General features: G+C 45.5%; 1 protein-coding gene across 3 annotated transcripts in view; it reads right to left on the minus strand.

Moving 5' to 3' along the window:
• PON2 (paraoxonase 2) overlaps nt 1–7,722 on the minus strand; it is an 86,804-nt gene extending 79,082 nt beyond the window's left edge. For 2 of the 3 annotated variants that reach the window (XM_015420212.1, XM_015420213.1), the window contains exon 1: nt 7,329–7,635. The gene's annotated coding sequence lies outside the window, so the exon portion shown is untranslated. Of the gene's footprint in view, nt 1–7,328; nt 7,636–7,693 lie in introns of those variants that run through there. The other variant, XM_015420214.1, reaches the window with a different exon arrangement.
• Nucleotides 7,723–12,842: the final 5,120 nt, after the last annotated feature.

The raw sequence follows: 12,842 nt of genomic DNA on the forward strand, positions 1-12,842 counted from the left end.
GCAGATGCCGACTTATCTAAAAGACTATGATTGTAATAAAGTATTTTGGAACAGTCGATGTACAACAGCATGACTTGAATGTATGTAAATAATAAAACAAATGGATGATGACTTAACTTAGGGGGGAGGAATTGTAATGTATTGAAACGATTGCATGAATCACCTCATAGGACTCCTATGTTAAGCTTCGAGCCAGACCAGGGCTCCTCTGAGCGAACTTCCTATTGGTCGCTTCGTAACAGCGACCAATCAGAACTGTGCCTTTTCCCTGCGAGGGAAAGACTTTCATTGGTCCTTAACTAAGCAATCTCATTGGTTGTTATTTGTAAATAGGCGTGGCTACATTAGCCCGGTTATGTTTAAAAGGAGCATAAGCTCCCACTGTTTTCGGTTCTGGTTTCTTACTGAGTTGAGTGCTTGTTCGTTACTTCCAATAAAGCTGAATCACTTGCTGAATCACTCTAAGAGTCCTTTGTTAGTGCGATCTAACACCTATAAGGTCACGCCCCCCCAAACCCACATCGAGGTCATTCTGCCCACTCTGCCATTCATCAGTGGCACGCTCCACTTTTCCTCTCAGTTGTTTAGCATTTAATTGTTTTTCTAAAAGTTGCATGAGGTGCCTCTTCATAAGCTCTGGAAGGGGGGAGGGAGGGAGTGGGGGAGGGAAAAACTGGCTGCTGTTTCCTGCACAAAAGCTCAGGCATCCCCAGACCCAGGAACTGTAGGACTGTGGTGGGGAGGGGGGAGGCGACCCTGCCAGCAGTGAAGCATTCCTTGCATAGCCCTACTGAAGTCATCAGCTCATTGGGAGGAGAGCCCTTTGGAGGGGGGATTGCACTTTATGCGTGAGTGTGCTGTGCATCAGTGTGTCTGGTGTCCCAGTTCCAAGTCAACTTGAAAGGGGAGTTTTCTCCAAGCAAAAGGGTGGTTGTGATTGGAACTGTTCAGGGCGAGCAAGCAGAAGTGATTTCTTGGCTTTCTCCAGCTATAACACTCTCAGGGTCATAAGGAACACAACTTTGAACAAGGAGAACTCTTTTGGTGAGTGTACTAGTAAAGCTGAGTCCAGAGACTACATTCCCCAGCAGCCTCCACCACTAGTGCCCTTTCTGGGGAAGGGGAAGCATGGAGAGAGGCTGGAAAGGAGTGGGCGTCTAGAAGGAGATCCGAGCACTAGTGGGAACTCTGAGAGGTAAAGCAGAGGATGATTTCAACATTAGCTGACTAAAAACAAAGGTAACTCTGAGATATGCAGATGGGTGTCAAGAAAGCCCTGGAACAGAAGGATCTTTGAAGGACCTGGAACAGATACCTTTGAATCTGCAAGTGACCATTGAGTTGGTAACTTCAGAAGCCTTGGTATAAGTTGAATTACTAATTTTTTAATCCAGTTATAGAAATAGACATCTCTGCATGGAGCGAGCTGGGGAAAGTAGCATCTAGGGCAGATCTCGATCCCCTATGCCCTTTCTCCTCTCCCCCAGCCCAGCAAAGCCCAGCCCAGCCTTGGCTGTCTTCACTGGCCTCCCCCCAATGGGACGAAGGTCTGGTCTCTCGCCCTTCACCAGGAGTGGCTCTGCTCCATGGGAGAGGCACAGAACGGGAGCTTTTCAGCATCACCTTGAGCCCTGGAGCTGAACGGCTGCCTAGGAGGGTCCCATCCTCACCATGCCTGCCAGAGTGGGGAGGGGAGCAGCAAAAAGGGAGGTGAGTCTATCATAAGGAGATTAACACCAGACTCCTGCCACTTGTAAAAATATATATAAATGTAAAACAATGAGGGACAAGGAGCTTGCACACCGATGAATGGAGGAAGAGGCAGTTTAGGCAGAACGGCCTCCATGTGGGCGGGGGAGACACCTTTGAGGGGCAGGAAAGGGGGGGGGAGAATCTGTATGCTTTGAATTTTTCCTTCAGCTTGGAAGCGAAGCAAGGGGAAAAACCACCACAAAGCCAATCTCATAAACCTTGGGGAAACAGCGACTGGAAAGCAAACTGAGCGCTGAAGGGGGGGAAATCAGAGCAGAATGAAAAATAAAACCCAACAGAAAGGCACGGTGAAAGCCAGGGCATATGCAGAATGACAAAGGAAACCCGACGGACATGCACGGTGAAAGCGAGGGAAACGACCTGGGCATAATTGACTTTTGTTTCAGAAAAGAGATACTGATGGGGAAAAAGAAAGTGCTTGCCATGAAATACACCTATGGGTGCCATGGTGCCTTATGAGTGCCAGTTGCAAAAGACAATATACCCGTTAGTTCTAATAATCTTCTCCCTTCTTTTCCAAAGTAAGAGAGTGAGAGCTCTCAGAGTACTATAAGCTAGATTTTGTCTCTTCTTGTATAAAGTTGACATGTGCTAGGTGGTTGTTATTTGAAAGTGGGGCGTGTAAATAAGTAAAATCTGTTCTTTAACAATCCTGCCCATTTTCTTTAACACTTCTTCCCTAATTAACAGTTATTATTCTATTCATGGGTGCCAGCAGCAAGCTGATCATTTCTGGCTTTGATCAGGGTCACGTGGGAAGCCCAGATGGAATCTTTACCCCGGGGACCCGTGGTGGTTCTCCGCAGCCCTGAATCAAGGATGCCACAGCCCTCCGTTTGCAAGACCTCAGCAAGGCTGTTCACGAAAGGATGTTTTGGAGGTTGGTAATTCATGGGATCGCAATAAGTCAGAAGCAGCTTGATGGCACAACACACACACACAATTATGGGTATGGAAGAGTTGGTGAAAATGTCATTTCCAGTATCACAGAGAGGTAACACACCACCAAGAAGGAACTCTACCTCTGATTCCCCCACCCCCAGTGCTCTGGTATGCCTAGGCTGGAAATAACTGGATGCAACCTCCTCACATGCACACCAATACATATTGCAAAAAGGAATGTGTCTCTAACACTCTGCAGAAAGGACTTAATGGTGAAACGTACCCTTAATCCAATCCAAATGCAATATTTAATATCTATCTGCATGGTTATTCTGCAAAAATTAATAACTGTGCTAAAAAAAGAAAGAAAAGATGCTTCCTACCCCTTATTCAACAGTGATCTGGGTGCATTAATATTAGCATACAAAGGAAGAAAATAGGTCACAGACAGAACATGCTGGAGGCAAATCTGGCCTGAGAGTGCCTGGGCTTTGACTTTCAAGGAGTTCCTCTACACACTGGGAGGAGGGAGGAGCCTGTCACTCAGTGACTAATCCTTTTGCCACCACCTCACATAAACATGTTTTTAAACTCTTTGTGCAATCAGTAGGGAACACTATGTTCTCTTTGTCTTGAGCCTGATATACTTGTGAGAACAGAGGAACAATGCCAAGAAAAGCCACAGCTTATTCAGTTGCATGTGCAGCGAAGCAGTGTATGTTTACCAAGACTTATTATCTATCCTGTCCTCCCCCCATCCCTGAGAGAGAGGAAGCTCTCAGCTAAAACTAGGCCCAAACAGAGCAGCAGCTTCCTCCTGAAGGTTATTTTTAAAACATTTTGGTAACATATTGTTGCATCATTGTATTTTGTAGCCCCCCTCCCACTCTTGAATCAAGTCTGCTTGCCCTTTATTTAAACCAGTCAATTCATTTCCAAGTGTATACAGCTAACAGGCACCAATGGGAGGGCAGGCTTAACTCTCTCTTTTTTTTAGACATGCAGCCTCAAAAACAGCTGGAATAATCTTCTGGCTTTATTGAAACTGGCTCCCATATTGTCAAGCATTAATCCTTTCTTTTCTTAAAAGTCCTGGCTGTGTGGCATAAACAGAAGCTGTACAGCTCTTATCTACTGTTTTGGGGGCTCCTCCTCCTCCTTCTCCTCCTCCTCCTGTTGACACAAGATTCCTACAGCTATTGCACTTCATTTGAACTTAGTGATGAGACACAGAAAAGGAAAAGCTTAAGCAGGACAAATGTCTTGCAGATCTCTCCCCTGCCATCTTTTGCAGAGTTTGAGCTATGGGCCCGCTTTCTCTCCAATTGAAGTAAAGTCAACATTCCCAAAGGGGAATGCAACAGCAATATGGCGACCCTGTGGTCTGTGCTTCTGCCTCTGCCTGCCACTGAGGCAACATGTTTAGGGAATGTTAACTCCCCCAATATGCTCTTTCCTGTTCATCATTGAAAGACTATGGTTCCCAGGGGTCATTTCGTAGAAAAACGAAAGACTATGGTTCCATCCAATATGCTGTGTGAGCTGTTTGCCGTCATGATGAAGCTGAGGTGGAAATAAAGTTTAGGCAAATAGCCATCTGGACACAGGTTTGCCCCAGAATCATTCTCACCTCCTCTTGCTCCTGCTTCAGGAGTAGGATTGCCTGGTCCCTTCGTCATGCCGGCTGGGGTTGGGCGGTGTTCCGGGGTGGACGGGGACATCGCACGACAAGCTGACATCACTTGGAAGTGACATCAACACATTGGTGCTATCGGAGCCAATGCTCTGCTTTTGGGGCAAAACTCTATGGTAAAATGGCCTCCGACCATGACATCACTGATGTGCTGATGTCGCTTCCAGATGACATCAGTGTGTCGTGGGGGGAATTCAGGAGAGGGGACCACAAGTCACTCGGGCTTCTTCTGAACATTTAAAAGGCGTTCAAGATGGAAGAAATAAGCTGAAGTAGTTCAAGAGGATCTTGTGATCCCATGAAAGATAGGACTTCTATAACAGATGGTGGGTTGGCCGGCCAGACTGCTTTTTGAATGAAAAAAAAAGCCTAATTTCCCTCCACACCCCACAGCCCTTGTCCTGTGTGGCTTTTGTACATGCAGGCAGGGCTTTTTTTCTGGGGGAACACATTGGAACGGAGTTCCGGAAGCTCTTTGACAAAATTCTTTTTAAAATGTTTAAAAGTTCATGAGGTTTCAGTATACAGATTGAAGACTTCATTTTCCCCTTGAGAGTTTCGGCACCTCTTTTTCCAAAAGAAAGCCCTGCATGCAGATGCTATGATTCTTAGAATAGACTTTTTGTGGTTCCTGTCTCACCTGGAGAAAAACTGGTTGGGTCCAACTCAGTGTGTTTTAACCTTCTAACACTTAGATTTATAGTTCTGGCATCTCAGGTTACAGTGATGTAACAAAGGCAAGGCACTACCCTCAGGCACACAAAACTGAGCACCATAGAAAAAGTATATCATGACTAGAATAAACACTGCGTTACTATTACTATTGTTATTTATGTATTTACCTTTTTACCAAAATAACTACTATGAAAATGTAAGGGGCACAGTTTTATATTGTTGTCTTGGGGGCAAAATTAGCTAGTTATGGCTCTGAGTTCCCTACACCAGATCCACCTAGTTAGAAGTCTGAATTCCCTTCTGTCACATGGAGAGTATGCAGCCATAATTTATATTCTATCACTACTCAGCTAAAATGCTGTGATGACCTAACAGGGGCTTGATCTTGGAGACCATATGGACACTTCAGTAGAGACAAGTCATCACGTTAAGAGTGGTTAAGAGTGGCGGACTCTAATCTGCAGCCGGCAGGGTGACCTTGGGTCAGTCATAGTTCTCTCAGAGCTGTTCTCTCAAGAGCAGGTCTCTCAGAGCTCTCTCAGCCCCACCTACCTCACGGGATGTCTGTTGTGGGGCGGGGTATAAATCCAATCTCCTCCTCCTCCTTCTGTGGGTCCCTCTTGTATTCCAGAAACAATTCATAGTTATTGTTTTGACCTAGAAAATGCTCTCAAAAGCTTAGGCTTAACAGAAGTCACCTTCTCCCAATAGACCTATTATGATCTCTAATGAAGATGTCCCTTATCTTTTGCGCCAGGTTCAAACAACATCGGTTCTCAGTGGTGCCCAGAAATGGAACACCCTTCCCATGGAAAGCCAATGATCTAAGGAGGAATATTGTCTTGTTTGGACTTTAGGGCTCTGCAGTCCCATAGCTAGAACTTTTTTGGTAGGGGTGCAAATTTTTTGGTAGGGGTGCAAATGGAGAGCAGCCCGTTATGTGTCTGTACAGAACTGCCATGCTTATATTTCTAAATAATTGTCAAGTGGTATATCACACTAAAATGTTTCAGGTTTATTACAAATATATTTACATGTAGAACATATTGAAAATGCTTAACAAGTAACAGACAGCACACATATTCATCATCACACCTTCTCCATTTCACCAGTTCGCTTTTACAAATCTCAGTGAGTGAAGCAGAATATGAATAAATTTAAATACATTTCCTAGACACACAGCTCAGTGAGACAAGCTGACCACAAATAAACCAGTAGCTCTACATAGTTCAGTGAGACAAATGGACCATAAATGTCAAATAATGACTAAAACCAGCCATAGATTCTCTAACTGCTGGATTATCTTAAACAGAGACAAGCTGAGTAAGTAAGAATAGCCTACTCAGACCGGAGGCATCCATAGACCACAGTGGGTGCTGGAAATATAGAACCAAGGCAATATTACCAAGGACTAACTTGTCAACAAATATTGACAGGCACAATGCCCAATGTACCAACCCAGCTGCAAACAACTGATCTCAGACCACAGTGGATGCTGGAAATATAGAACCAAGGCAATGTTACCAAGGACTAATTTGCCAGCAAATATTGACAGGCACAATGCCCAGTGTACCAACCCAGCTGCAAACAACTGATCTTGCAGAGTGAGTCAGAATTGTCTACTTAGGCTGTCAGTGGCTCTTCAGGGTCTTACTAACTACTAAACAAACCAAAACAAATGATCTTAAACAAAGACAAGCAGTGTTATATTGGACACAGGAAAACACACAAAGCTGCCTTATACTGAATCAGTCCCTTGGTCCATCAAAGTCAGTATTGTCTACTAAGACTAGCAGCAGCTCTCCAGGGTCTCAGGGATTGAACCTGGGAGGGACTTTCTGCATGCCAAGCAGATGCTCTGTTCATTGCAAAGGTAAAGGTTCCCTTACTCAAAAGCCAGTCGAATCCGACTCTAGGGTTGCGGTGCTCATCTCCCTTTCAAAGCCGGAGAGCCAGCGCTGTCCGAAGACGTTTCCGTGGTCATGTGGCCGGCATGACTAAACACCAAGGCACATGGAACACTGTTACCTTCCCACTGAAGTAGTACCTATTTATCTACTTGCAGTTTCTTGCTTTCAAACTGCTGGGTTGGCAGGAGCTGGAACTAGAGACGGGAGCTCACTCCGTCATGCGGCACACTCGGGTTGCGAACTGCTGAACTACCGACTTTCCACAGCCTGCAGTTCAGCGTCTTAACCACTTGAGCCATCGCAGAACCTCTGTCCATTGAGGGGACCGTAAATTGTTTTATTTCTTTAACTTCAACTTAACAGTTATGATATATATAAAAAAACTTTAAACTCACCCCCCAACAGGAAAGAGAACTGGAGACCTTGGTCCATGACTGGGTGGGCTGGGCACTTACTGACAGATGGTCTTTTTCGGTTCAGCTTTTGGTAGGGAGGTGTCTGCACCCCTCCCCACCCCCGCTGGCAGCCCCTGCAATGGAAAGCAGCAGGCCCATGAAGGCTCGCCGGCTGCCACACCACAGCTGATCTAGATTAGCCTGCAGAGCTGATCCAGTGGAGCCGAGCCAGCGGGGGGGGGGGGGATCCCGAGGAGAAGGTGCACTGTGTGTGTGCAGTGCCTGACCTGATTGGGAAAGCCAAGTGGACTCTGGACTGAAGACTGGAGCCAAGCTGAGGAGAGCAACAAGGAGGAGCCACTGACCAGATCTAAAAGAAGCAGCTGAGGCAAGGATTCCCAGGGAAAGCACGCTACTGGAGCAGTGCGCTTTAAATAGAGTTGGGCAGGGTCAGCCCAGCAAAACTTCCCAGGGTTCCCTGGGCTGGCCGGCCCCAGGATGACATTAGAGGCTGGCCAGTGTGATGGCCTGAGGCTCCCGCCGTTCCAACTATATATAGGTGATGACTATGTAGGAAGGCCTCCTCCTGACCCCTCCTGATCCAGCTGATTGGGGAGGGGAAATTGGGGAGGGGGTGTCACCCTTGTGGGGCCCCCATGGCTATAAACTTGGGGCTTGGATTTAAGCTCAGAGTAGAGTTGTCAACTCCAAGTTGGGAAAATCCTGGAGATTTGGGGGTGGAGCCTGGGGATGGTGGGATTTGGATAGGGGAGGGACCTTAGCAGAGTATAATGCCATAAAGCCCACCCTCCAAAGCAAATGTTTTCTCCAGAGGGACTGATATCTGAAATCTGGAGAGTAATTCTGGGAGATTTCAAGGCCCCCATGTTGGCTGGCAACCCTAGCTGTAAGAGAAGCATCTATATATTTAATAGGTGCCCCCTGTGTGCGGATATCTAAATCCGCACGTCAGAGGCACCTAGGGGACAAAGAGATTTTCCTGCACATTTGGGGCAATCTCCAGATGTGCAGAAAAATTTAAGAAGTTGAAAAAAGTATACAGGGATATTTAAACCCCCCAATAAGTACAAGAGCGTTCCCTGTGCATCCACAGAAAATGCCCTGGCAACTGTCCCGCTACCGCCGCTGGGGTGGGGGCGGGAGAAGGCTTGGCGGGCCGGTGGCTGTGAGCCACTCAGGTCTCGCCACCACCGGGGGGGGGAGGGGAAGGAGAAGGCTTGGTGGGCCGAGCTCAGGCCTCGGTGCCGGGGGGGGAGGAAGAAGACTTGGTGGGCATGGGAGCTACGAGCACAACAGGCCTTTCTCCTCCATGTGGCGCTCTCCCCGTGAATATTGCGGGTTCCTCTTCCTGTGGAATTCTAATGGCATTTTAGTGTTGGGATTTGATGCCATAGAGTTCACCCTCTCAAGCTGCCATTTTCTCCAGCGGAATTGATCTCCGGAGTCTGTACAGCAATTGTAATTCCAGAGGAACTCCAGCACCTGCCTGGAGGTTGGCAACTAATATTAGTTCCCTCTGATGTGGGGAATGTTGTAGCGAATTCATACTGAAGAGGAGTCCTGGTCATTGTCATTTCTGTCTTGAGAGAATCCGTGGTAAGCAGCAAAACTCATAAACAGCAGTATCTAGAAGCAACAGATGGTATGGAATCTCTTGGCTGGGATTGGCCAAAGGGACCATATTACTCCAGTTTTGTTCCATCTGACTTGCTTCCAATATGCTCCTGGGCTCAATTCTAGGTGCTGGTATTGATTTTTAAAGTTTTGTATGGCCTGGGACAAACATAGACTAAGGGCTACCTTTCCCCATATGAACCTATCTGTACACTGCAGCCCTCTTCGGAGGCCCTGCTTTGGTTGCCCCTGTTATCTGAGGCTGGATGCGTGGCAGTCTGAGAAAAGGCTTTCTTGGTCATGGCACCAAAACTTTGGAACTCTCTCCCCAGGGAGATTCATCTGTCTCCCTCTATTGGTGTCTTCTGCCAGCAGGTGAATACTCTTTTTTCCTATTTCGCATACTCCCGATACCTGGGTCACTGGCCCTCCTCCCCTGTTCTGGTGTTGTTTGTTTAAGTATTTTTATTGAATTGTTTTATCATTTTAAATGTTTTTTCAATGTTTTTATGTTTGCCACCTTGGGGACCCTGATCAGGTGGAAAGGTGGCAGAAACATTTTTAAAATAAAGAAATCTAGGTAGCTTTGTCATACCCTTCCCTGGGTCTATGTGTGTTTACATGCTTGTAGCGTGTTTGTGTCCATGTAAAGTGTGTTCTTCTTCTTCATGACACCACCCAGAGTTAAAATCCAGCATTCCCCATTACCAGGGACCTGGGGGACACTAGTAAAGGCTGTCTCTGAGCATGTGCAAAAGGCAGAAATGTCCAATTATTCCAGCCCTTCCTCTGGCCGTGTGATTTTAACATGAGCAAGTGGCTGAGGCATTCAACGAGGAGTTGAATCACAGTCTGCCTTGCTCTCTTAAACAGGAAAGTTTTTATTGCTACAGATTAAGTTAGAGCACAAGACAGGAAAATAACTGTCATGCCTTCTGGTTACAGATCTAAGGAAAAGAACAGAAAAACATAACACTAAGCTAAATTTAACAATACAGAAGATTCATCTCTCACATCTCCCCAAGATGTCCACGGAGCAAATGCAAATCCTGACTGCTCCATGCCGAGGAATCTGAGCGTTTTGAACAATGTTACTCAATGTTTCCAACCTTTGAACTCTTCCTGTGCTAGCTGGTGGGAAGCCTCCTACCCAAACCAGATTTAGGGAACTTGCCCCCCACACATGGAAAGGTGAACCCCGATCTCCCAATCAACCAAGGGTGTACATTCCACACATCTCAATACCCAGATCATGTTTTACAATAGCCAACCATCTTGCCCTTCCTGGCAAGTAAAGCAGATGGTTATCTCTTTGCAGAAACACACCTCTTGGTGCATTTTAAGGCTGTCTTATCTGGGAACACAAGCAGCTATCAGGACCCCAGATGAGCTTCAAAGCACCTTACATTTCTAGATTCACTACATGGTATAGCTGAGCATTTCGTCATCTGGGACTCTGCAACTTAGACCATGACCCTTATGCCCTGAAGCTGGGACATGGCCTAGTGAGCCAGTTAGTATGATGAGTATTGAGGCCACAGAGTCTTTTTCAGGAAGAGAAGGGGATTGGTCTGCCACTCACTGAGGCCAGTGTGGAGCCTTTCAATTGCCTAGGTCAGGGGTGTCAAACTCATTTGTTATGGGGGCCGGATCTGACATAAATGAGACCTTGTTGGGCCAGGCCATGCGTGTCATAAAATGTAATGCCAGGTAGCAGAGATATAAACTTTATAAAGGACACAAACACAAAGGTGTTTTTTTTACTTAAAATAAAAACATGCTTAAAACATTAGCACTCTCTCAATTTTTGTTTATCTAACCATGTCTGATAACTGACGCCGCTTGCTCTGAAATATTGCATCAAAATGTCTGTGCTGTTGCAATCCTGAGTATGCTGTTCAGGTGTGTATCTGTAAACTGCAAACCTACAATGACGCAGCAGCAGCAGAACTGGAAGAAGAAGCAAAAGACAGCCAGTTCCACTGCGGGCCTGATAGAAGCCCTCCAGGGGCCTGATCCGGCCCCGGGCCGCATGTTTGACACCGCCGGTCTAGGTCATGTACAAATAACAGGAACCTGACCTGACTACATACAGTCAACAGAGGAGCACCTTCTTTCTGCTGTTCTCCATAAATCAAATGATGCTAGAGAATGTGGGATAGAGAGAGTAGCATTCAGATCTGACCACCAGCTCTTGCTTGTCCTTCACAGCTCCCATCATTCTGCCCCTATTCCTCCAAAAGGGAAAAAAATATGTCCAAATGGAACCAATTAGAGCAAATTATTCTTTTATAATTTTGTTTATCTTTTGTTGTAGACCTTGGTGCAGAAACTAGTTCTATGTTCATGCTACTCTTCACGAGGCTTAAGCAATTTATTGTCTTGATTTCAGGAGGATCCCTATGACACAGTTTGAGATCATCTGCCCTAAATAACAGAAGGCCATTTAAATGTTACTGCTTCTTTACTCTTTTGGCTGGGGTATAAAAAATGGATATCAATACAACCAAAGTACTTATTTTAGCCTGCCCTTGCCGGGTATGTCAATATCTTCTCTAACTATACGGAAATAACATGGCTTCCTTCTGGAGAAATCAGTACAGGGAGGAACTCCTTGGGGGGAAATCTATCTTTGTATCCAATTTCTACTTTTTTGTGTGAAGAAACAGAAGGATTCCTTGCTGGTTTACCCTGATGGTATAAAGACAGGACTCAACCTTATGCCTGCATACTGGTCCTCAGGGGTCCTCAGAGGTGGCAAATGGATATCTGCCCTGAAGCTGAGAATGAAGCAAGGACAGCTCCCTGGATAAAGTCAGAAAAGAAATGTCCAAGACAACCTTCAAAACATAAATATATAGTCCTGCTCCAGTCTCAGTTAATGGACAAGTCTGGCAGTGAGCAAACAGGACCCAGGATACTCAAGATACAAGTCAACAATTGCCCCTTTTGTAGGTTTGCAAGGTCACAATTCTTGACTAGTGCACATGCTTCGCAGGATCAGATGACTATTCTCATTATTCCCATTAAAATGTTTCTGTGACAAATGTTGATTTCACTAGTTCTCCCCCTCCCCAGATAATAAAAGTGAACAGTTCTTGAAAAATCCTCATCCTAGTAAAAACAACAATCAATCTTTCAGTTCATTAGTTGTTGTAGATTTTCCAGGTTGTGTGGCTGTGGTCTTGGCATTGTAGGACCTGACGTTTCGCCAGCATCTGTGACTGGCATCCTCAGAGGTATAACACAGAAAGATGGAGTACTCTCTGTGTCAAGGTGAGAAGAAAAATGGTAGGCAGGTAATTTAGATCTACAAAGGAAGGTGGGGTAGGGCTGAATCATTATCTTGTAGGAGTTCCCCGGGCTGTGACATGCTAATGGAGGACCTTTCCTGAGGAGGTTCTTTTGCATATGGATTGGCTGTTAAAATTCTAATCTCATCAGTAGTGCTATTGTAAGAGATAGAGCATTTTATGTTTTTCAGGACAGGAAACCAGGCCCTATTTATTTTTAAACTCTCTTCTTTCCTGTTGAAATTGTGTTTATGTTTATGAATTTCTATGGCTTCCCTGTGTAATCTGACATGGTAATTGGTTTCATGGTAATTCAGTTCCATGAAAACTAACCGTTTTATTGTGGCATAAACTTTTGAAGTTTTTTGTGAGATGCATGAAGTAGTCAGTTACTGAATAGAAAAAAAAATGGGGAAGAATAATGGGTAGACAACAAGTGGAGGGAAAGGGGCAAGTTGGAAAACATGAAAAGAACTAGAACCATACTGACATATATAGAGTTGCCAGGCAACTGGAAGGAGTTGGGAAAGGTGGAGACTTTTAGTTTGCAAGGGGGTTATTGGTGTTCCTCACACAATTATGTCAC

The sequence above is a fragment of the Gekko japonicus genome, unplaced genomic scaffold (assembly GCF_001447785.1).
Source record: "Gekko japonicus isolate JY-2015 unplaced genomic scaffold, Gekko_japonicus_V1.1 scaffold154, whole genome shotgun sequence".
Taxonomy (NCBI): Eukaryota; Metazoa; Chordata; class Lepidosauria; order Squamata; family Gekkonidae; genus Gekko; species Gekko japonicus.